Source organism: Mus caroli, unplaced genomic scaffold (assembly GCF_978045245.1).
Source record: "Mus caroli unplaced genomic scaffold, Mus_caroli_1 scaffold_18, whole genome shotgun sequence".
In the NCBI taxonomy this organism is placed as follows: domain Eukaryota; kingdom Metazoa; phylum Chordata; class Mammalia; order Rodentia; family Muridae; genus Mus; species Mus caroli.
In genome coordinates, this window is record NW_028227273.1 from 39155790 (window position 1) to 39181030 (window position 25241).

General features: G+C 39.0%; 1 protein-coding gene across 3 annotated transcripts in view; it reads left to right on the top strand.

Annotated features, from left to right (window-relative positions):
• Window positions 1-23757: 23757 nt before the first annotated feature.
• LOC110283827 (protection of telomeres protein 1-like) overlaps window positions 23758-25241 on the top strand; it is a 62879-nt gene continuing 61395 nt past the window's right edge. Inside the window, exon 1 of one of the 3 annotated variants that reach the window (XM_029471541.2) lies at window positions 23758-23860. The gene's annotated coding sequence lies outside the window, so the exon portion shown is untranslated. Of the gene's footprint in view, window positions 23861-23883; window positions 24219-25241 lie in introns of those variants that run through there. The other 2 variants (XM_021149361.3, XM_029471542.2) reach the window with 2 other exon arrangements.

Sequence of the window (25241 nt, forward strand, 5' to 3'; positions counted from 1 at the left end):
CTCCTTTTTTAAAGATTTATTTATTTTATTTTATATGAGTACACTGTAGCTGTCTTCAGACACACCAGAAGAGAGCATCAGATCCCACTACAGATCTTTGTGAGCCACCATGTGGTTGTTGGGAATTGAACTCAGGAACTTTGGAAGAGCAGTCAGTGCTCTTAACTGCTGAGCCATCTCTCCAGCCCTCATATGTTACTTTTCATATCAGAAATAATAATATTAATCCTTCATTTGCTGACCTTAACAGAAAAGTATTCTTGCATGGACAAAAGTGTTCAAGTAGTTACTTGTCATGGAAATCTGCAGAAGTAGCCGGTTATAAAACAATAGGAAATTCAGACAACAACTAAAAACAAAATAAAAGGTAACCATTTCATCCCTGATTGTTCACTCAAGAAAACTATTAATACATAACTAAAATTACATACAGCAATAGTCATTGCAACATGGCTCATAATGTCACAATGTATAAACACAGTAAATAGTCATATATGGGTTCATCCAGCCACAGAATACTGTAACATTATTGAAGCATAAGGGATGTTGTGTGCTCCAGTGTGAATGAAGGTTGAAGAAAGTTCAGTGAGGGAGTGGGTGGGTAGGAGAGCAGGGTGGGGAGGGGAAGGTATGGGGGGACTTTCGGGATAGCATTTGAAATGTAAATGAAGAAAATACCTAATAAAAATTCGAAAAAAAAAAGTTCAGTGGAGAAAATAAACAGCAGAGAATGGGGGTGGGGGAGTGTGGAGTTCAGTCAGCAAAGTAATTGCCTTGCAAGTAAGACTCTCTGCTAAGTTCTTAGGCCTCATGGGGAAAAACAACAAACAAAGACACAAACCAAAAGCCAGAATGTTTATACATGTGGATACAGAAAATGTGGTACATTTGCACAATGAAATACTACTCAGCTATTAAAAACAATGACTTCATGAAATTTGCAGGCAAATGGATGGAACTTGAAAATATCATCCTGAGTGAGGTAACTCAGTCACAAAAGAACACACACGGTATGTACTCACTAATAAGTGAATATTAGTCCAAAAGTTTGGAATACCCAAGATTCAATTCACAGGCCATATGAAGTCTAAGAAGGAAGACCAAAATGTGTATGCTTTAGTTCTTTTTAGAAGGATGAAGAAAATAGTCACAGGAGGAAATATGGAGACAAAATGTGGAGCAGAGACTGAAGGAAAGGCCATTCAGAGACTGCCCCACCTGGGGAATCCATCCCATATACAGTCATCAAATCAGGACTCCATTGTGGATACCAACAACTGCTTCCTTTTTAGGAGCCTGATATGGCTGTCTCTTGAGAGGTTCTGCCAGAGTCTGACAAATACTGATGCTCACAGACAACCACTGGACTGAGCACAGGGGTCCCCGATGAAGGAGTTGGTGAAGGGACTGAAAGAGCTGAGGGGGTTTATAGTCCCATGGAGGGAGCAACAGTGTCAACAGGCCAGACCCCCAGAGCTCCTGGGGACTGGAACACCAACCAAAGAATACACATGGAGGGACCCCTAGCACTGGTTCCATACGTGGCAGAGGATGGCCTTGTTGGACATCAATGGGAGGACAGACCCTTGGGCTTGAGGTTGTCCAATTCCCCAATGTAAGGGAATGCCAGGGCCGGAAGACAGGAGTGGGTGGGTGGGTGAGGGGAGGACCCTCATAGAGAATGGGGGTCATGGGATAGGGGGTTTCTGAAAGAGATACCTGGAAAGGGGATAACATTTGAAATGTAAATAAAGAAAATATCCAATAAAAATTAAAAATAAAATAAAGAAAAAAGAATTCCAATTTAGAGAAGACAGTTATAACTGTATGCTTAGAGTTTCATAGTCAGCTTAGCTACCTGGATAAACTTATGACCAATAAGAGTCATTTTACAATTAGTACTATAACCATTGAGGTCTCAATATGGATATCTAATAAACAGGTATGCCTCCAGTATATAACTAATACAGACACAGAGGGCTGTAAGTACTCTGTTTTTCGGTTTATATGAACTATCTAAATCAATAAATGTGTAGAATAAGAACAGCATATGATAGTCTCTACAGGCTTGAAAGGCCAGAAAGAAGGTATGACTGTTTATCAGTTCTGGAGTTTCCTTAGATGTTGTGAAAATGGATGGAAATAAACATTATGAACTAATCATATTAAATTATTTAAATTCTTATCTTTGTATGTCTTGTATCATAATAACAAATAATGAATGATAAATGGTTTCAACATGTGGGCTTAAGCTATAACCAGATGGCCTATTTTCATTTTGAAAATGTCATATGTGTCATTGTTATAAATTTGTGGTGAAACACTTCTTGTGTTTATAGAATGACCTTTAGTTCTTCATCCATGCTGATCATGCAGAAAATGATGGCAGGAGAAGAAATCACCCTGTGAACCAAGCCAAAGGTCAGGTTTTATTTATAAGAATGTATCACAAAACCTATCCTTTCTTTTTTCATTATTTTATGTGAAATCAAAACCTCACGACAAGCTGCAGATTTACATGTGTGGCTAGGCAGTTGATGTAACTTGGTGATCCTACAGACTCTGGTATACATTCTCATCACTAAAAGGAGGAAGCAGAAGAAGAGAAAGAGGAACCATTACAGCTTTTAGTGACACAATACTTACCCTCCCTATGAAACTAAATTAGAATCCCTTTTTGTCCACATTATCATCAACACTTAAAATTTTTATAAAATTCCAATTCTAATTCTAACTAGACAGATAAAGGTTTTTTTTTGTTTTACAGTTTTTGCTTTAATTTCTATGATAAATTGCCTTGAACTTATTTTCATGTATTTTAGGTAAATTTGTGTTGGTTCTATTAAGAAAAGTTTACTCATATAATTCATTTATACTAACATAACTGATTCTACTGATGCTAAGGTTTCTGAGGTTTGATTGTGAATTTTGGGTATTAAGTAGTTGTATGAATGCCACACAAGGATTTTCTCAGACTCTAAGAATAATAAGTGGTACATTGTTAGGAAGTGTAACAAAAACTCAAGGAGAGAGAATAAAGAAGGGAGTGGAGGGGGAGGGGGAAGAAGAAGGAAGAAGAAGAAGAAGAAGAAGAAGAAGAAGAAGAAGAAGAAGAAGAAGAAGAAGAAGAAGAGAAGAGATGGATGGATGGGTGCATGCATGCATGGATGGATGCATGAGTGGTTTAATATTTGTAACTTGAAATGAATAAAGACATGAAGATATCACAGTGAAATTTTGCACTTAACACTTTTTTTTTTTTCGAGACAGGGTTTCTCTGTGTAGTCCTGGCTGTTCTGGAACTCACTCTGTAGACCAGGCTGGCCTCGAACTCAGAAATCTGCCTGCCTCTGCCTCCCAAGTGCTGGGATTAAAGACGTGGGCCACCACCGCCCAGCTCACTTAACACATTTTAACAATTAAAACAATGATAAAAGTAGAACTAATACACTGATCCCTCTCCTATCTCTTGAATGCTCTGAAGCTGTGTTGCCTTTTTCAAAGCAAACTTGAATCCAAACTTAAAGAAAGACCATTGCTACATTCATTTCATAATGTTTATCTATGTAAATACATCTTAATTAGGTTCTACTGCTGTGAAAAGACACCATGACCAAGGCAGCTCTTAAAAAGGACAACATTTCATTGAGGCTGGCTTAAAAGTTCAGAAGTTCAGTCCGATATCATCAAGGCAAGAGCATGGGAGCATTCAGGCAGGCATGATTTGGGAGAAGCTGAGAGGTCTACATCTTGTTCCAAAGGCAGAGTAGAAGACTTATTCCAACATGGTTAAGAGGAGGGTCACATTGTCTATGCCAACAGTGACACTCTTTCTCCAGCAAGGCCACACCATGTAATATTGCCACTCTCTGGGCCAAGCATATTCAAACTACCACAGAGGATATAATATCTCAAACTTAAAGAGTATAATATATGTATTTTATATATACCTCTATAAGTATGGAGTGATAAAAAAGAAGCAAGAAGAGAAGAGAAAAGGTTGAAAAACAGGATGGAGGGAAGAAAGGGAGGAAGGAAAGAAGGCAGGAAGGCAATAGGGAAGGAATAGAAGGGGGAATGTGTGATGTTATAGAGATATTAATGCCCAAGAAAGACAATTTAGTGGATTAAAAGGGATAAAAAACTATTCAACTATTCAGATATTCAGCAATATGTTTATTTTATTTCCTATCTATACTGCCCACTGGAATGAAACCTTTGCTTTAAGAATAACAGCACATACCGTGCTAGTTTGAAGAAGAAATTTTCTTATGATTTCATGCCTTTGAATATTTTTCCTTAGTTGCTGGCACTGTTTCTGTTATTATGGAAACTTCAGGAAGTGGAGGCCTTGCTATAGAAAATATATCACCTGAGTTGGCATTGTGACTTTGTGCTTTGTTGCTTGGCCTCACTTCTTGTCTTCCTTATTTTCCCAGTGTGTGTATGAACTGTGAATGGCTAGCTCTTGGTACCATCTCTACTTTGCTACAGTGGACTCTCCCCCTCTGCAACTGTAAGCTAAAATTAAACTTTTCTTGCTGTAATTTTCTCAGAGAGGGTGTTCTCCCACCCACCTAGCCCCACCCACTTCCACCCAACCTCACCTCATCCCAGCCCCAGCATCCACCTTCCTGGGGGCATCAAGTCTCTATAGGTTTAGTACCATCCTCTCATTGAGGACAGACAAGACAGTTTTCTGATACATATGTGCCAGGGGCCATAACCAGCCCATGCAATTCAATGATTGCTTGGTGGTTTAATCTCTTGGGAGCTCTCAGGGGTATGGCAATATTAAAGGGTTATTGGCAATATTAAAGGGTTATTGACAATATTGGTCTTCCTATGGGGTTGCCATCCCTTTGTGTTGTTTCAATCCTTCCCCCAACTCTTACATAGGGGTCCCTGACTTCATTCCAATGATTGTCTGTAAGTTTCTGCATCTGTCTCAGTCAGCTCTGATAGGGCCCAGCAGAAGATAGCCAGCCTTACTAGGGTGCTCTCTGCAATCACAACATACCCTCAGTAGTACTGTCAGGGTTTGATGCTCACCCATGGAATAAATCCCAAGTTCATCCTTCCTTCAATGACCTTTCTTTCAATCTCTGCTCCATTTTTGTCCCTGTATTTCTTTTAGGTAGTAACAATTCTGGGTCAAAATTTTTGAAGATGGTGACTCCATTCCTCCACTTGGGGCACTGTCTCTCTATTGGAGGTGATCTCTTCAGATTCCATCTCCCCACTGTTGGGCATTTCAGCTATGATCATCCCCACTAAGTCCTAGGAGTCCCTCAAATCCCAGGTCTCTGGTACTTTTTAGAGGTTCTCCCCACTTTCCAACCCCAACAACTACATCTGCTGTCACCTGAGTTTTTGATCTTAGCCATTCTGACTGGTGTGAGGTGGAATTTCAGGGTTATTTTGATTTGCATTTCCCTGATGACTAAGGATGTTGAACATCTTCTTAGGTGCTTCTCAGCCATTTGGTATTCCTCAGTTGAGAATTCTTGTTTAGTTCTGCAACTCTTTTTTTGTTGTTGTTTGTTTTTTGTTTTTTGTTCGTTTTGAGACAGGGTTTCTCTGTATAGCCCTGGCTGTCCTGGAACTCACTCTGTAGACCAGGCTGGCCTCGAACTCAGAAATCTGCCTGCCTCTGCCTCCCAAGTGCTGGGATTAAAGGTGTGCCCCACAACTCCTGGCTTTCAATATTCTTAATATACACATTTCGATAGCTTAAAAGTATTTAATTGTGTAAATAAACCACATTGCCTTTATCCATTCTTTGCTTGAGGAACATCTGGATTGTTTACAGTTTTTGACTATTAAGAATAAGGCTTCCTGGCATTTCCATATACTGGGTCATAGAACTTTCACAGGACCAAGGGCCACTCCTTCCATTGATGACCTACTAGGCCATCCTCTGTTACATATACAGCTAGAGGCACAAGTTTCCCATGTGTTTTCTTTGATTGATGGTATGGTTCCAAGCAGCTGGAATGCCAGGACCACAAATGGGAGTGGGTGGGTTGGGGAGCAGGGAGTGGGGAGAGGAGATAGGCGATAGGGGATTTTTCGGAGGAGAAACTAGGAAATGGAAAACATTTGAAATGTAAATAAAGATACTATCTAATAAAAAAACAAAAAAAAAAGAAAAAACCAAATAAAACAAAAATGATGTAAAAACAACCAACCAACCAACCAACCAAACAGAATAAGGCTTCAATGATCATAGTGGAGCATGTTTTGATGAACACATTGAAATGATTGCTATAGACAAGCAAATAAATACATCTATCACCTTACATGGTTTCTATGGTTTCTCTTTGATGTATACAGAGTAAAAAGTCCTAAGATTATTTTTTCTTTTTTTTTTTTTTTTTTTTTTTTTTTTTTTTTTTTTTGGTTTTTCGAGACAGGGTTTCTCTGTGTAGCCCTGGCTGTCCTGGAACTCACTTTGTAGACCAGGCTGGCCTCGAACTCAGAAATCCGCCTGCCTCTGCCTCCCAAGTGCTGGGATTAAAGGCGTGCGCCACCACGCCCGGCTTATTTTTTCATGTATTTCCAGTAAAAAGGTTATTAATCATGCTATCAACATTTGACAACTTAGCTATAATACTTCCCAAGACTGATTTTTTCCTCAATGACTGACTTTAAATATGAATGTTTATTCTTTTGGAGAATAAGTACAGTTTATTAATTAAAAATAATAAATTCTGAAATTATAATATTTTTAAATTATTAAAATCTTTTCAAATTAATTTGAATTTAAAAATTGTAAATATTGATCAGATTATAAGGATAATTTTAAATGTCATCTGCCTTGACCATATTCACCAACAATATATTTCTTTCTATTCATTCACTCTATGTATGTATGTATGTATGTATGTATGTATGTATGTATGTGTGTATGTAGGTACGTATAACATCACATGGCTTTATAAATCTCTTATGTACAAAATAAGAAGTTCATATTTTCTCTAAGTCTGACATGTTTCACCAAATATGATTATGACCTGTTGTGCTCATTTTCTTAAAAATGTTATAATTGTTTTTTGTGTCTGAAGTATAACTAGTACATTTTTAAGGCATTTTTATTAGATATTTTCTTCCTGACCCTGGCGTTCTCTGTACTAGGGTCTTGCGCATGTCCGACTTGACCAGCAAGAATGACGCTGCAACAGGATCCTTCTGCACACGTATATTGGGAGAGCTTGATTGTAGAGGCGAATAGATCCCAAGCCCAGAACTGGTGCTGCTTATATAGGCCTAGGAGAGGCGTGTCTCACACCCGGATTGGTTGTGCTTGGTTGATGCTTACCACCTCATTTGCATGCCTACATCTGATTGGTTAATTTCTCTCTCATCTGATTGGTTAACTTCTCTCTCATCTGATTGGTTAATTTTGGTTAATTCTCAAAACCTCATCTTGGCAGAAAAACTTTACTGCCTATGTATGCGTGGTGGCCAGCAGAAGCCAGCGCCACCCTGCAATGGCACATGTGGCTTCCCACACTGGGGCATATGATCTTTGTAAGATCAAGGGCTTCTCCTCCCATTGATGGCCAACCAGGCCATCCTGTGCTACATATGCAACTAGAGACACATCTCTGGGGGTTACTGGTTAGTTCATAATGTTGTTCCACCTATAGGGTTGCAGACCCCTTTAGATCCTTGGGTACTTTCTCTAGCTCCTCCCTTGGGGACCCTGTGTTCCATCCAATAGATGACTGTGAGCATCCACTTCTGTATTTGCCAGGCATTGGCATAGCCTCACAAGAGAGAGCTATGTCAGGGTCCTGTCTAACTAGTACATTTTATATCTGTATTTTATGCTGTATCCACCTATGGATGTATACCCAGATAGAATCTATAGCTCAGCTACTATGGATATTTCTGCAAAAAAAATTAACATGAATATTTACATATTTTCATGGTATGTTGAGCTAAAGTCTTTTTAATTGTTCTCATGAGTCAGATAGCAGAGTCATGATAATTATAGCTCTAGCCTCTGGAGTTACTGAGGTACAGCCTCCACGTGAGGAGGGTCCTGAGAAAGGTGGGAATGGGAACTGCACTGATTCAGTAATGACTCAGAGTCAGTAGCAGATGAAAGCTGCTAGTTAAGGTACTCTCTCTGTCCCCTGACCATTCTCAGTATTCTTTATTCTTAAGGCGAACTATTCTTCAGCTTAATTGTCCTTCAGCTTAATAGTCGGAGAGAGCCTGAACACAGTCGTTTATTTACTAAAGCTACATAATCAAGGCTTTGATCATTGTTAATAACTATGAAAAATTCCTAAATTTACATAAATTCTATGAGTCTTCAATCAATAGTCCCAGCCTCCATTTCCTTAGAGCAGAACTAAACTCTAAGGAATAGCACATTTCCTTATAGGTTTACATGGCCTGTTCTTCATAGGTAGCTGTGAAGTAACTATTTTCATGTAAAAACAGAAAGATAACAGACTACTACAATTAAAATATTTCCTTACTAAGTTTTGAATTTATGTAAGTAAAACAGTTAGCCCTCTCTATTATATTTTCAGGCATTATTATCTCCAATTCTTCAAACAGCTAGAAAAACACATTGCTACCTTTCTATATGCTTCTATATCATCTTTTAATTCTTTAATCTTCATTTCCCCATCCTAGCAATTCCATAGCCTCATGTACTTTCCTTCTAATACTATTTATTCCTAAATCACATATAATTTCCTACTTTTCTATCCATACCATTTCTTCCTAGGACTACTTTAACTCTCTATCCTTGATGTCCTCAAGTTTACCCTGACTGACTAATTAATGCAGCAGTCATTGGACCAGAGGGTACATGTATCATCTCCTGATCCCACATTCAAGGCAAACTCTGGAAATGAACTATTTATACAAAGGACTATGTAGGCTTTTATGACCCTTATGGTTATGCTGTCTAGATCCTTTTCCATGGCCCTAAAGGCCAAGAAGAAGGCCTGTTCCTCATCCTCCACAGCGTCGTAACCGTCTTCCTTCTTCATTTCTGAAAACCACATCTGTTTCAATTATTATGGCATGGTTAGCGTTGAGCTCTGTGTGCGTGTGTGTGTGTGTGTGTGTGTGTGTGTGTGTGTGTTGTTTTGTTCCCCAGAAAGAAAGATTGAAAGTAGAGTAGTAAAGATAGCAGATCAGCTTCAGGGCAAAAGAAACCATCAGCAGTATGGGGATAACAGGGATCAACAGCCTGGCAGTGCTCCAGGAGCAGGAACTGTGTCACACCTCCCCTTATGCAGTTATGCCAGACCTGGCACTGAGGAATCTATAAACCGATGTCACTAATAACTCAACTAATTTAAATGTCTCCCAGCAGTGTATATTTATATGTTTCCCTTACCAACTTCTTCATTATCATGTGTAGGTTATTTTGCTAATGATAACTATTCTGAGTGCACTGATATGCCATTCTAATATAATATTATTATGCTTTGGTTGTTTTGTGGATTATTTTTAATTTAAACTTGACATAATGAAGAATAGCTGGGTCATGAACTCCCAATGAGAGCTTATATATGTGTGTTGGCCTGTGGACATATCTGTGAGAAACCATTTTTGTTAAGTTAGCTGATGTGAGGATGATGGGGATTATTGTGTTTGCTATGATTTTATAGGTACAATGTCCTGTGCTGTGTGAAAGTGGAAAAATCAAGTTGAATATAATCAACCAAGCAATTAAACATGAACATTAAGTAGGATTTGGACTCTGAAAATTAGTTTGAAAATTGACATTTGGTATGTATATTAAATTACCATAAGAGAAGACTTCAGGAACAAAGAACAGAGGTTATAGTTTAAGCATATTATTGTTGGCCAGAAATGGTGTCAAACAATTTTGTGTTTGCCTTCTGGAAGCAGAATTTTGTGTCAGCGGCAACTGTATTCCACACAGTTAAGGATTGCCCAGGGTTACGTAATGAGATCCCTTCTCAAACAAAAATGAGAAGTTTCTGTATTCAGTTGACAAAGTTTGAGGTAGTGTGGTTAGCTTTAACTGTCAACTTGACACAATTCAGAATCACTTTAGTATAAAGCCTTCCCCTTTTTGTATTCAAAATAAATCTCAAACAATGTAGTATGGTAATGTGTCAGCCACTGAAACATATATAACTTTTGTGGTTGAATTTGATCCCAGGGCAGGAGAGACGGCTCAGTAGTTAAGAGCACAGATTGCTCTTGCAGACAAATGGGATTCAATTCCCAGCACCTCACAGAATACCCAATACACTTCTCTGGATTCCTCATAAATTGAGGACACATGATACCAAGACATACATGCAGGCAGAACACTCACACTCACACACAAAATAAAATTAAGTAAACTTTTAAAAAGAAAAAATTGACCCTAACTTTCTGGTAGTAAAAACAGAGTTTAATATGATTACACATATAGTCTTCTTTATTATAAAGGATAATTCTGTTTGCTTAAATGTGTTATAATATTTTGAATTTTTTCCATTTTATTAGATATTTTCTTTATTTACATTTAAAATATTATCCTTTTTCCTTGTTTTTTCTCTGAAAACCCCCCTATCCCATTCCCCCTCTCCCTGCTCATTAACCTACAAAATCCTACTTTCCTACCATGGCATTCCCCTACACTGGGGCATCGAATCTTCACAGGACCAAGGGTCTCTCCTCTCATTAATGTCCCACAAGGCCATCATCCTCTGCTACATATGCGGCCATGGGTCCCTCCATGAGTACTGTTTGATTGGTGGTTTAGTCCCTGGGAGCTCTGGGGTACTGGTTGGTTCATATTGTTGTTTCTCCTATGGGGATGCAAATTCCTTCAGCTCCTTGGGTCCTTTCTCTAGCTCCTCCATTGGGGACCCTGTGCTCAGTCCAATGGATGGCTGTGAGTATCCACTTCTAGATACAAAATTAACTCAAACTAATCAGTGGCCTTCCTCTACTCAAAGGATAAACAGGCTGAGAAAGCAATTAGGGAAACAACACACTTCACAATAGTCACAAATAATATAAAGTATTTTGGTGTGACTCTAATTAAGCAAGTGAAAGATTGTATGATAAGAACTTCAAGTCTCTGAAGAAAGAAATCGAAGAAAATCTCAGAAAGTGGAAAGATCTCTCATGCTCATGGATTGGTAGGATAAATATAGTAAAAATGGCCACCTTCCCAAAAGCAATCTCCAGATTCAATGCAATCCCCATCAAAATTCCAACTCAATTCTTCAACAAATTAGAAAGGGCAATTTGCAAATTCATCTGGAATAACAAAAAACCTAGGATAGCAAAAACTATTCTTAACAATAAAGGAACCTCTGATGGAATCACCATGCCTGACCTCAAACTGTACTACAGAGCAATTGTGATAAAAACTGCATGGTACTGGTATAGCGACAGACAAGTAGATCAATGGAATAGAATTGAAGACCCAGAAATGAACCCACACACTTATGGTCACTTGATCTTTGACAAGGGAGCTAAAACCATCCAGTGGAAAAAAGAAAGCATTTTCAACAAACCGTGCTGACTCAACTGGCGGTTATCATGTACAAGAATGTGAATTGATCCATTCTTATCTCCTTGTACAAATCTCAAGTCTAAGTGGATCATGGAACTTCACATAAAACCAGAGACACTGAAACTTATAGAGGAGAAAGTGGGGAAAAACTTCGAAGATATGGGCACAGGGGAAAAATTCCTGAATAGAACAGCAATGGCTTGTGCTGTAAGATCGAGAATTGACAAATGGGACCTCATAAAATTGCAAAGCCTCATAAAAAGGCAAAAGACACTGTCAATAAGACAAAAAGGTCACCAACAGATTGGGAAAGAATCTTTACCCATCCTAAATCCAATAGGGGACTAATATCCAATATATACAAAAAACTTAAGAAGCTGGACTCCAAAAAATCAAATAACCCTATTTAAAACTGGGGTACAGAGCAAAACAACGAATTCTCAACTGAGGAATACCGAATGGCTGAGAAGCACCTGAAAAAATGTACAACATCCTTAATCATCAGGGAAATGCAAATCAAAACAACTATGAGATTCCATCTCACACCAGTCAGAATGGCTAAGATAAAAAATTCAGGTGACAGCAGATGCTGGCGAGGATGTGGAGAAAGAGGAATTTTTTCCCATTGCTGGTGGGATTGCAAGCTTGTACAACCACTCTGGAAATCAGTCTGGAGTTTCCTCAGAAAACTGGACATAATAAAACCAAGCAGATCTCTGAGTTCAAGTCCAGCCTGGGCCAGAGCAAGTTCTAGGTGAAGAAAAGCTTATATTCAGTCATGGTGGTACACACTTTTAATCCCAGGAGACAGGCATGCAGATCAATGAGTTCAAGGTCAATCTACAGAGCAAGATCCAGGACAGCCAAGCTTAGGCAGTGAGGGAGTTGGGAAACAGACAGTTGGTGATAATGTAATAGAACAAGGTTCCATGTTCCATCCCCAGCAAGCAGCAGAACTTGGCAGTTTTGACCATGTGGCTCTGGCTTTAAAATCAAGGGGAGAAGGAAATTGTGGGGATGATTAATGCTGTTTATCTGGAGCTAAGAAATTAGTTGTGATTAAGAGAGACCAGCATCACTGAGGTGATATCTTCTGGGAAGCATTTTCTGAGAGCACAAAAAAGCTGTGTTCCAGAGATAGCCAAGGTTTTACCTCAAGCTGCAGCTGTACATGGTAATGTGTAAGGGTCACCCAGGTGGTACTGGTTTAGAAGGCATGAGAGGGTTATGAATAGCTGCCGAGGCTTGGCCTGGTGGTTGAGAACAGGATAGTTTGGGGTATACCCTGGCCCATCCTCTGGCTCAAAGAAAAAGAGAAAGGAGGATGGGGAAGGATTGTTGAAAGGGGTGACCGGGAGGGGGGCAGTGAGCTGGATGTGAAGTAAATAAGTTAAAAAAATATTTACAACAACAAAAAAAGTATTTGCAGCCGAATTCAAGGAACATATTAAGAACATCAGAATTATGACTGAGTGGGCTTCATCTCAGAGATGCTAGGTGTGAATAACAATCCAGAAAGTATCATGTAAACAAAATTTAAGCAGAAAAAAATTCACATAATAACTTGGATACCTATCAAAAAATGCATTTACCAAAACTCAAGATGCCTTCATGATTAAAGACCCAGAGTCATTAGGAATAGGTAGAGTGTATTTCAAAACAATAAAGGTGTTATCCGATGAACCTGTAGGCAGCATTAAGCTAAACAGAAGCATACTGAGAGCTTTCCTTTTAATCCAGAAATCAGATAATGATGCTCAATCTCAACATCAGTATCATGTTCAACATCCCTTACTACTTCTCATACTACTTTTTAACCCTACCATCATTTGGATGTAGATGCATTCAAAGCAAGGAACATCGTTGAACTCCTATATCAGAGCTTACTATATCTTTGTGTCCATCGAATCCAAGCTAAAAACCTCTCATCTATCCTCTTTCACTTGTTAAACACACATGTACTTAACTTATCTAGAAATGCTTCGATTGTGCTTGTTTCTAAACATCAGGATGGCCGAGTGTTTACCACCAGGGATAGTACCAAAAAAAGTGCCTGCAATTCTTAAACTGGAGAGGAGTATTACTATTATGACCGAAACATCTATGGAATCAACTTTCGTTGGATACAGGTCTTCCCAAGTAATAAACATACAAACTCTGTACTAGTAAATCTCACTTCTAGTCACATAGTTTTTTTTTTTTTGATTTTTAATATTTTTATTACATATTTTCCTCAATTACATTTCCAATGCTATCCCAAAAGTCCCCCATAGCGCCCCCCACTTCCCTACCCACCCATTCCCATTCTTTTGGCCCTGGCATTCCCCTATATTGGGGCATATAAAGTTTGCAAGTCCAATGGGCCTCTCTTTCCATTGATGGCCGACTAGGCCATCTTTCGATACATATGCAGCTAGAGACAAGAGCTCCGGGGTTCTGGTTAGTACATCATGTTGTTCCAACAATAGGGTTGCAGATCCCTTTAGCTCCTTGGGTACTTTCTCTAGCTTCTCCATTGGGAGCCCTGTGATACATCCAATAGCTGACTGTGAACATCCACTCCTGTGTTTGCTAGGCCCCGGCATCGTCTCACAAGAGACAGCTATATTTGGGTCCTTTCAGCAAAATCTTGCTAGTGTATGCAATGGTGTCAGCGTTTAGAAGCTGATTATGGGATGGATCCCTGGATACGGCAGTCTCTAAATGGTCCATCCTTTCATCACAGCTACGAACTTTGTCTCTGTAACTCCTTCCCTGGGTGTTTTGTTCCCAATTCTAAGAGGGTGCACAGTGTCCACACTTTGGTCTTCATTCTTCTTGAGTTTCATGCGTTTAGCAAATTGTATCTTATATCTTGGGTATCCTAAGTTTTGGGCTAATAACCACTTATCAGTGAATACATATTGTGTGAGTTCTTTTGTGATTGTGTTACTTCACTCAAGATGATGCCCTCCAGGTCCATCCATTTGGCTAGGAATTTCATAAATTCATTCTTTTTAATAGCTGAGTAGTACTCCATTGTGTAAATGTACCATAATTTCTGTATCCATTCCTCTGTTGAGGGACATCTGGGTTCTTTCCAGCTTCTGGCTATTATAAATAGGGCTGCTATGAACATAGTGGAGCATGTGTCCTTTTTACCGGTTGGGACATCTTCTGGATATATGCCCAGGAGAGGTATTGCTGGATCCTCCAGTAGTACTATGTCCAATTTTCTGAGGAACCGCCAGACTGATTTCCAGAGTGGTTGTACAAGCTTGCAATCCCACCAACAATGGAGGAGTGTTCCTCTTTCTCCACATCCTCGCCAGCATCTGCTGTCACCTGAATTTTTGATCTTAGCCATTCTGACTGGTGTGAGGTGGAATCTCAGGGTTGTTTTGATTTGCATTTCCCTGATGATTAAGGATGTTGAACATTTTTTCAGGTGTTTCTCTGCCATTCGGTATTCCTCAGGTGAGATTTCTTTGTTCAGTTCTGAGCCCCATTTTTTAATGGGGTTATTTGACTTTCTGGAGTCCACCTTCTTGAGTTCTTTATATATATTGGATATTAGTCCCTTATCTGATTTAGGATAGGTGAAGATCCTTTCCCAATCTGTTGGTGGTTTTTTTGTCTTATTGATGGTGTCTTTAGCCTTGCAGAAGCTTTGTAGTTTCATGAGGTCCCACTTGTCAATTCTCGATCTTACAGCACAAGCCATTACTGTTCTATTCAGGAATTTTTCCCCTGTGCCCATATCTTCAAGGCTTTTCCCCACTTTCTCCTCTATAAGTTTCAGTGTCTCTGGTTTTATGTGAAGTTCCTTGATCCACTTAGACTTGACCTTAATACAAGGAGATAGGAATGGATCGATTCGCATTCTTCTACATGTTAACAACCAGTTGTGCCAGCACCATTTGTTGAAAATGCTGTCTTTCTTCCACTGGATGTTTTTAGCTCCCTTGTCGAAGATCAAGTGACCGTAGGTGTGTGGGTTCATTTCTGGGTCTTCAATTCTATTCCATTGGTCTATTTGTCTGTCACTATACCAGTACCATGCAGTTTTTATCACAATTGCTCTGTAGTAGAGCTTTAGGTCCGGCATGGTGATTCCACCAGAGGTTCTTTTATCCTTGAGAAGAGTTTTTGCTATCCTAGGTTTTTTGTTATTCCAGATGAATTTGCAGATTGCACTTTCTAATTCGTTGAAGAATTGATTTGGAATTTTGATGGGGTTGCATTGAATCTGTAGATTGCTTTTGGCAAGATAGCCATTTTTACAATGTTGATCCTGCCAATCCATGAGCATGGGAGATCTTTCCATCTTCTGAGATCTTCTATAATTTCTTTCTTCAGAGACTTGAAGTTTTTATTATACAGATCTTTCACTTCCTTAGTTAGAGTCACGCCAAGATATTTTATATTATTTGTGACTATTGAGAAGGGTGTTGTTTCCCTAATTTCTTTCTCAGCCTGTTTATTCTTTGTGTAGAGAAAGGCCATTGATTTGTTTGAGTTAATTTTATATCCAGCTACTTCACCGAAGCTGTTTATCAGGCTTAGGAGTTCTCTGGTGGAATTTTTAGGGTCACTTATATATACTATCATATCATCTGCAAAGAGTGATATTTTGACTTCATCTTTTCCAATTTGTATCCCTTTGATCTCCTTTTGTTGTCGAATTGCTCTGGCTAGGACTTCAAGTACAATGTTGAATAGGTATGGAGAAAGTGGACAGCCTTGTCTAGTCCCTGATTTTAGAGGGATTGCTTCAAGCTTCTCACCATTTACTTTGATGTTGGCTACTGGTTTGCTGTAGATTGCTTTTATCATGTTTAGGTATGGGCCTTGAATTCCTGATCTTTCCAAGACTTTTATCATGAATGGGTGTTGGATCTTGTCAAATGCTTTTTCCACATCTAACGAGATGACCATGTGGTTTTTGTCTTTGAATTTGTTTATATACTGGATTACGTTGATGGATTTCTGTATATTGAACCATCCCTGCATCCCTGGGATGAAACCTACTTGGTCAGGATGGATGATTGTTTTGATGTGTTCTTGGATTCGGTTAGCAAGAACTTTATTGAGGATTTTTGCATCAATATTCATAAGGGATATTCGTCTGAAGTTTTCTATCTTTGTTGGGTCTTTTTGTGGTTTAGATATCAGAGTAATTGTGGCTTCATAGAATGAGTTGGGTAGAGTACCTTCTGTTTCTATTTTGTGGAATAGTTTGTGAAGAACTGGGATTAGATCTTCTTTGAAGGCCTGATAGAACTCTGCACTAAACCCATCTGGTCCTGGGCTTTTTTTAGTTGGGAGACTATTAATGACTGCTTCTATTTCTTTGGGGGATATAGGGCTGTTTAGATCATTAACCTGATCTTGATTCAACTTTGGTACCTGGTATCTGTCTAGGAACTTCTCCATTTCATCCAGGTTCTCCAGTTTTGTTGAGTATAGCCTTTGGTAGAAGGATCTGATGGTGTTTTGGATGTCTTCAGGATCTGTTATGTCTCCTTTTTCATTTCTGATTTTGTTAATTAGGATGCTTTCCCTGTGCCCTCTAGTGAGTCTGGCTAAGGGTTTATCTATCTTGTTGATTTTCTCAAAGAACCAGCTCCTTGATTGGTTGATTCTTTGAATAGTTTTTCTTGTCTCCACTTGGTTGATTTCACCCCTGAGTTTGATTATTTCCTGCTGTCTACTCCTCTTGGGTGAATTTGCTTCCTTTTGTTCTAGTGCTTTTAGGTGTGTTGTCAAGCTGCTAATGTGTGCTCTCTCTAGTTTCCTTTTGGAGGCACTCAGAGCTATGAGTTTTCCTCTTAGAAATGCTTTCATTGCGTCCCATAAGTTTGGGTATGTTGTGGCTTCATTTTCATTGAACTCTAAAAAGTCCTTAATTTCTTTCTTTATTCCTTCCTTGACCAAGGTATCATTGAGAAGAGTGTTGTTCAGTTTCCACGTGAAGGTTGGCTTTCTATTATTTATTTTGTTATTGAAGATCAGCTTTAGTCCATGGTGATCTGATAGGATGCATGGGACAATTTCAATATTTTTGTATCTGTTAAGGCCTGTTTTGTGACCAATTATGTGGTCAATTTTAAAGAAGTTGCCATGAGGTGCTGAGAAGAAGGTATATCCTTTTGTTTTAGGATAGAATGTTCTGTAGATATCTGCCAGATCCATTTGATTCATAATTTCTCTTAGTTTCTCTGTGTCCCTGTTTAGTTTCTGTTTCCATGATCTGTCCATTGGTGAAAGTGGTGTGTTGAAGTCTCCCACTATTATTGTATGAGGTGCAATGTGTGCTTTGAGATTTACTAAAGTTTCTTTAATGAATGTGGCTGCCTTTGTATTTGGAGCATAGATATTCAGGATTGATAGTTCCTCTTGGAGGATTTTACCTTTGATGAGTATGAAGTGTCCCTCCCTGTCTTTTTTAATGACTTTGGGTTGGAAGTCATTCTTATCAGATATTAGAATGGCTACTCCAGCTTGTTTCTTCATACCATTTGCTTGGAAAATTGTTTTCCAGCCTTTCATTCTGAGGTAGTGTCTATCTTTTTCTCTGAGATGAGTTTCCTGTAAGCAGCAAAATGTTGGGTCTTGTTTGTGTAGCCAGTTTGTTAGTCTATGTCTTTTTATCGGGGAGTTGAGTCCATTGATAGTAAGAGATATTAAGGAAAAGTAATTGTTGTTTCCTGTTATTTTTGTTGTTAAAGTTGGCATTCTGTTCTTGTGGCTGTCTTCTTTTAGGTTTGTTGAGGGATTACCTTCTTGTAGTTTCTAGGGCGTGGTTCCTGTCCTTGTATTGGTTTTTTTCTGTTATTATCCTTTGAAGGGCTGGATTCGTGGAGAGATAATGTGTGATTTTGGTTTTGTCGTGGAATACTTTGGTTTCTCCATCTATGTTAATTGAGAGTTTGGCTGGGTATAGTAGCCTGGGCTGGAATTTGTGTTCTCTTAGTGTCTGTATAACATCCGTCCAGGATCTTCTGGCTTTCATAGTCTCTGGTGAAAAATCTGGTGTAATTCTGATAGGCTTGCCTTTATATGTTACTTGGCCTTTTTCTCTTACTGCTTTTAGTATTCTATCTTTATTTAGAGCATTTGTTGTTCTGATTATTATGTGTCGGGAGGTATTTCTTTTCTGGTCCAGTCTATTTGGAGTTCTGTAGGCTTCTTGTATGTTCATGGGCATCTCTTTCTTTAGATTTGGGAAGTTTTCTTCTATAATTTTGTTGAAGATGTTTGCTGGTCCTTTGAGTTGAAAATCTTCATTCTTATCCACTCCTATTATCCGTAGGTTTGGTCTTCTCATTGTGTCCTGTATTTCTTGGATGTTTTGAGTTAGGATCTTTTTGCATTTTACATTTTCCTTGATTGTTGTGCCGATGTTCTCTATGGAATCTTCTGCACCTGAGATTCTCTCTTCCATCTCTTGTATTCTGTTGCTGATGCTGGTATCTATGGTTCCCGATTTCTTTCCTAGGTTTTCTATCTCCAGTGTTGCCTCATTTTGGGTTTTCTTTATTGTGTCTACTTCCCTTTTTAGGTCTAGTATGGTTTTGTTCATTACCATCATCTGTTTGGATGTGTTTTCCTGTTTTTCTTTAAGGACTTCTACCTGTTTGATTATGTTATCCTGTTTTTCTTTAAGGACTTCTACCTGTTTGATTGTGTTATCCTGTTTTTCTTTAAGGACTTGTAACTCTTTAGCCATGTTCTCCTGTAATTCTTTAAGTGAGTTATTAAAGTCCTTCTTGATGTCCTCTACCATCATCAGGAGATATGCTTTTAGATCCGTGTATAGCTTTTCCGGTGTGTTGTGGTGTCCTGGACTGGGCGAATTGGGGGTGCTGGGTTCTGATGATGGTGAGTGGTCTTGGTTTCTGTTAGTAAGATTATTATGTTTACCTTTCGCCATCTGGTAATCTCTGGGGTTAGTTGTTATCGTTGTCACTGTTTAAAGATTGGAGCAGAAGCTGTGTTCCACTCACCAGCAGTCTCAAAATCCTGTGGCGGGGGTCGTGGGTAGCTGGCGGTACCCTGGTGCTGGTCCAGCCGGAAGAGGCCTGTGGTCCTACTCAGGCCGGTTTTCTGCTTCCCTAACTAATGCAGTCTGAGGTCCCGCGCGCAATTGGATTGGAGCAGAAGCTGTGTTCCACTCACCAGAAGTCTTAAGATCCTGTGGCGGGTGTTGTGGGTAGCTGGCGAGTGTCAGCTGACCCTGCGCCCTAGCTACCCCGGTGCTTTTCTGACTGGAAGAGGCTTGTGGCCCTACGTAGGCCGGATTTCTGCCTCCCCAACCAAAGCAGTCTCAGGTCCCGCGTGATTGGACTGGAGCAGAAGCTGTGTTCCACTCACCAGCAGTCTCAAAATCCTGTGGCGGGGGTCGTGGGTAGCTGGCGGGTGTCAGGCAACCCTGCGCTCCAGCTACCCCTGTGCTGATCCGGCCGGATGAGGGCGGTGGCCCTACTCAGGCCGGTTTCTGCTTCCCTAACTAATGCAGTCTCAGGTCCCGCGCGCAATTGGATTGGAGCAGAAGCTGTGTTCCACACTCCAGAAGTCTTAAGATCCTGTGGCGGGTGTTGTGGGTAGCTGGCGAGTGTCAGCCGACCCTGCGCCCTAGCTGCCCCGGTGCTTTTCCTAGTCACATAGTTTTAAGCAGCATAAATTAAAAGATCACAAGCCACCTTCTCTAATTAACACAACATACAGGTGACATCACCTTAGTCACTATTTGCTGCTGATGCACACAAGTCAAAAATTACCTTCCATTTTCATCAATGGATTTTATGTGTTTTATTTCTCACTTTAAATCTGCACTAGCCAGTCAGTTACTTTCTTTAAAACACTCTCAAGATACTCAATGAATAAAGAGCAAATCATTGTCAAATATACTCTGATTCTGGGACTCCTTAGCAATGACTTTAAAGAGAGGAAGTGACTTAAGGTGGTATGTGGGGAGAGAATTTAAGAAAATAAGTGTATAATGTTTCAAAAATAAACCACAAATACCATTTAGTGAAGAAATTGAGGAGACTGGAACATAAATCTACAATCTGGTAAAAGGCCATATTGATTTTTGTTTTAGTTTGTTGAAAAGTACTGAAAAAAAAATCACAAGAAAAGTGATATATGATGATTATATTTTAACAGAATCATTCTGCTTTTAAGTAGATAATTTGATGTAAATGGCTAAGCAGGGATGAATGAAGTTGTTTTAGAATGTTATTGCTTTGGTCCCTGTGAATGCTGAAAGGGTTGTAGATATGCTAATAAATGTCTGGTTTCAAAACAGTATTGAATCTGAAAGGAAGAATTTTATTTGCACATATGCACAGACATTTCAAGAAGAACTTGACATGTTTTGACCTACATCTTCATCAGTTCAGACTGCTATAGTGAATAGCAAAGACACAGTGACTTATACAGGACTTCTCAACTCCTCATAATTAGAAAGCTAGGGAGTCCAGATCCAGGCATTGTCATATTTGGTGTTTGGAGTTTGGCTTGCTTTCTGATGCATAGATGACTCTTTTTCTTGTATTCCCATGTGGCAGAGAGGGGGCTCACTCTCTTCTTGTTCTAATGAGCATGTTGTTGTCACAGGGAAGGCTGTAAGCTCATCTCCAGCCACTTCCACTAAGCTCTGCCTCTCACTTGCCTCCCACTAGAGTTTCAATGTGTGACTATGGATAAGCACTCAATCTTCAGTAGTCTAAATGATTCTATGAAGAAGATACACGACCGAGATGGACGTTTCAAAGGAGAATTGTTAGGGGTCAGTTAGTTAATATTTACAGTTCAGATAGTTATGATTAGAGAGATGGGGAGATATTCTAAATATCTAATTTGAAATATCTAATATGGATCTGAAATAGAAAGGCTGAATTTATGACAAATATAAGTTGAGGATGTAAACATCTAAAATGGAAGATGTAAAGCTAGTAAGGAACAGGGCAGGTGGGTAAAACAGTCGGTGTTGCTAGAGTACAAATGCACGGGATGTATACAGTTTTTGAAACAACATTGGGTTTTATTGTATTGTCTCACATGGTATCAACTTCATGTGCAGATTTCTAGTTAATAGCTTTTATTGATGACAGTGGTTCTTAACTTTTCTAATTCTGAGACCCATAAATATAGTTCCTCATATTGTGGTGACTCCAACCATCCACTTATTTTGTTGCTACTTCATATCTGTAATTTTGTTAATTATGAATCCTGATGTAAATAAATAATATGGCAGATATCTGATTTGCAGCTCCTGTGAATCATTTTTCCCCAAAGATGTCGTGACCCGCAGGTTGAGAACCACTGGCCTATGATTTCCATGGCATTTGCCTAAAATAAGACTACATTTTGATGCTATCAATAGAAAACCAAAAGCAAAAAATAAAAACATATACTATTATATGTCACTAGAAATTATGAGGAAAATGAGGTGTGGGGAGAGTTGACTTAAGGGCTCAGTACTGGCTTCAGGTGTTGGGGTTTTGTTTTTGTTTTTCATTTTTTATCTTGTTTACCACTCAGTCAACCACAGAACTGACTTCATCAAATCTTCCCTCTGATTTTGTGATTTCTGCCAGAGGAAATGATGCACATTTTCTTACGTGGTTTTAGGAAGAATTTCCAGGAAATCTGTACACAGACAGAAAATCTTGACATGTCTGCTATAGATATACCAGAAAATATTGCCTTCCATTTCTGAACAGTCTGAAACACATTTATGCTTAAATCTAACTGCAGCAGAAACAGTGGGAGTTTTCTGCTGAAGAACCAGTGGGTTGATACAAAGGCTATCTGTCAGAAATAAAAAGCAAAAGATAATTTCTAATATAAAAATAGGGAGGAGTTGATTAACATTTCTATGAGACCACTGTGGTTTAATATTAGGAAGTTTTAATATGGATGACACTAGCATAGATAGGCAGACAGAAATAACAAACCAAAGAAGTACATTTTGATTTTAAGTCTCCTTTTAGTCTAATATACTCACTTCAAAATTGGTCCCATTTGTATCATTTTAATGGGAACATAAGTAGCAATGCCAATTTATTTGGTTTTCTTCACATATTTGATTCCATTGTGCCAAATTCTGACTTCATGTTATAGGTGGAATTGCCCCAATCACACTGAATTTCTTTAACTCAACTACATGGAAATCACGTACATGGAAATATTCTTCTCAGTCATGGAAAAGATACCTTTAACTGATTTTTTTTCTATTGATAGAACAATGGAGATCAATTCCATCCTACCATAAATGTATACAATCCCATCATTTTTGTCAATGCGCACAGTCTTTGACGAACGAATTGTACGGGAGAAAGATTAACATTTACAGTCAACATAGGCAGTGCCATTAATGTTGCATGTAGTTTAAAAGAATGAACAAAAGACCTTCATTTTCATCAATGGTATTTCAAAACTTTCCCCACTTCCTAGAAAAAAGTGAGTGGGTATAATGAATAGATGTAGACTCAATTTAAACTAATAGTGGAACATTTTTTGAAAGATACAAAATGTTATTCTGTGTTTAAAAATGCCTTTTAACCCGATACAAATGGTTCCCAAATAACTCCAAATAATCATGATAAACTTTTAAAGCCTACACACTTTTTAAAATTTAAATTTATTTTTAATTTAGTTTTTATAATCCATATAAGCCTACACACTCATGTTCAGTTTTCTATATTCTGAAATTAATCATTACAAAGTTTCTAAACTCATGACAATTTTTCATCATTCAAAAATATAGTAAAAAAGATAAATCTTCAGGCTAACAAAGGATTCTTGGTATTTTTCAACTTGCCTGACAATAGCATAGTAGCCCTAAACTGCGATTAAAAAACAACAAAACAACTTCTATTTATTACATCGTGTAAAAAATGCATTTGGGGGCTTAACTTAGAGGGTTAACAAAGGGTTTTGCCTCTGATCCATTTATTCAACAAAATAGAATTTGGAGTCTCACTCTGAATAGGGTTCCAATTGGCTACAGGATTTAGGACTCTTTCAAGCTAGTTACTATCCTTTGAACAGTTTCCCGCCTTAGTCCCCTGAAAAATCCATTAGGGGCGTGGAAAGAGGAGCAGCCGGCTTCCTACTCTGCAGGGACCAACTGGGAGGAGCTTGGCCGAGGCCCCGCCTGCCCTTCGCTTTTGTTATGGGAAGCACGAGCTTTTAAAAAGCGGGCGGAATGGTTGGAGTGCGCATGCGTGTGCCCCACTGCTCCGGAAGTCGAGGTCGCGTCGCTGCAGGTTGAAAAAGTTGCTGGGATCCTCGGTGTTCTGTGAGAGAATGAACGCTAGGGTGTTGGAGTTCTTGGTGTAATCGCTGGAGGTTGGGCCCTGGATGATATGAGGGGTCGTTTACAACCACATTTGGGGTAGTGAGGGGTCGTTTACAACCACATTTGGGGTAGTTGTGGAGAAAGTGCGCTAAGCGTTGGCGGCAGCGGTAACCCGCTGTGTTCCGCATCCTCTCTTAGGGAGGCCTCAATCTTCAGGTGTGTGTGTGTGTGTGTGTGTGTGTGTGTGTGTGTGTGTGTTTTATTGGGGGCCTCAGAGGCTTCAGGTACTTGCTCAGGTGACAAGTGTCAGAAGAAAAGCATAAACCTGGTGCACAGTGAACAGAGATTCACCGGCTTTTGCGGCTGAGCGCTAGGATTAAAGGAACGAGCTACTCTGCCCTGCTACAGGTCGGAAAACTGGCTTTTAAAAGTACTTTGATTCAAGCTGATACTTCCTGCTGAGGACACAAAAAGCAACGTTTTGCCAAAGTATAATTTGTTTTCAGTTTTGTTTTGTTTTGTTTTGCTTTCTTTAGTAATATTGAAGAGTATTAATGTAGGATCTACTTTTAATCTGTTTTTTTTTTTTCTTCGAAAAGTGGATAGTGACTTTATTGGTATGAGGTTCATATGGGTTTTAATCTGTTGTTTAATAAATACCCATATGGTTGTTTACCAAGAGTCCATGGTGTGTGTGAGACAGAAGTTGAAAGGAACTGTTATAAAACACTATTATGCCTGTACTTTTGACTAGGTAATTATTTTCTGAAGTTGACAGTGGGGCAGAGACTAAACAACTTTTTGTTGTGTATTGACTTGCCCTCATTGTCCTAGTTTATGAGTTTTTCACTTCACATTAAGAATTTTTTTCTTTCTTAAATTGTAATTGGCTTCTAAAGCAACATTTTATTTTGCTGAGAGATCGTATTACTGGGTTGAAAAAAACAGCTTGGGAAATTAATAAACTTCACCTTTTTCTGTATCTTCAATAAGACTTAAATCAAGTTATGAATCCTACATATTTTTATTCCTCAGATTTTCCCCAGATGACTTAATATTTACTAGAACATGGTATATTGAATTCCTAAAAGTATGGTCCAGGTGAAATTCAGAGAAAGGTTCTCTAAAGATTAAGAAAGGGAATCGAATATCCTGATTGCCTGACACATCCCGTAGTACGGTATGAGTTTATTAAGGAGTGCTGTGCCAGTGCAAGTTTTTAAAGGCAAGTGAGCATGCTTGCTGAAGATTGCTGTAATCCTCAGCCATAGATATTAGCAGCATAGGCTTGCACAGAGAGAGGTTCTGTGTGTGTGTGTGTGTGTGTGTGTGTGTGTGTGTGTGTGTTGTGTATGCAGTGGGCTTTATGCAGGATGAGGCAGTAGCAGAGACCTTTGGGACAGTAATTCTCAGGTAGTCATATGTGAGAAG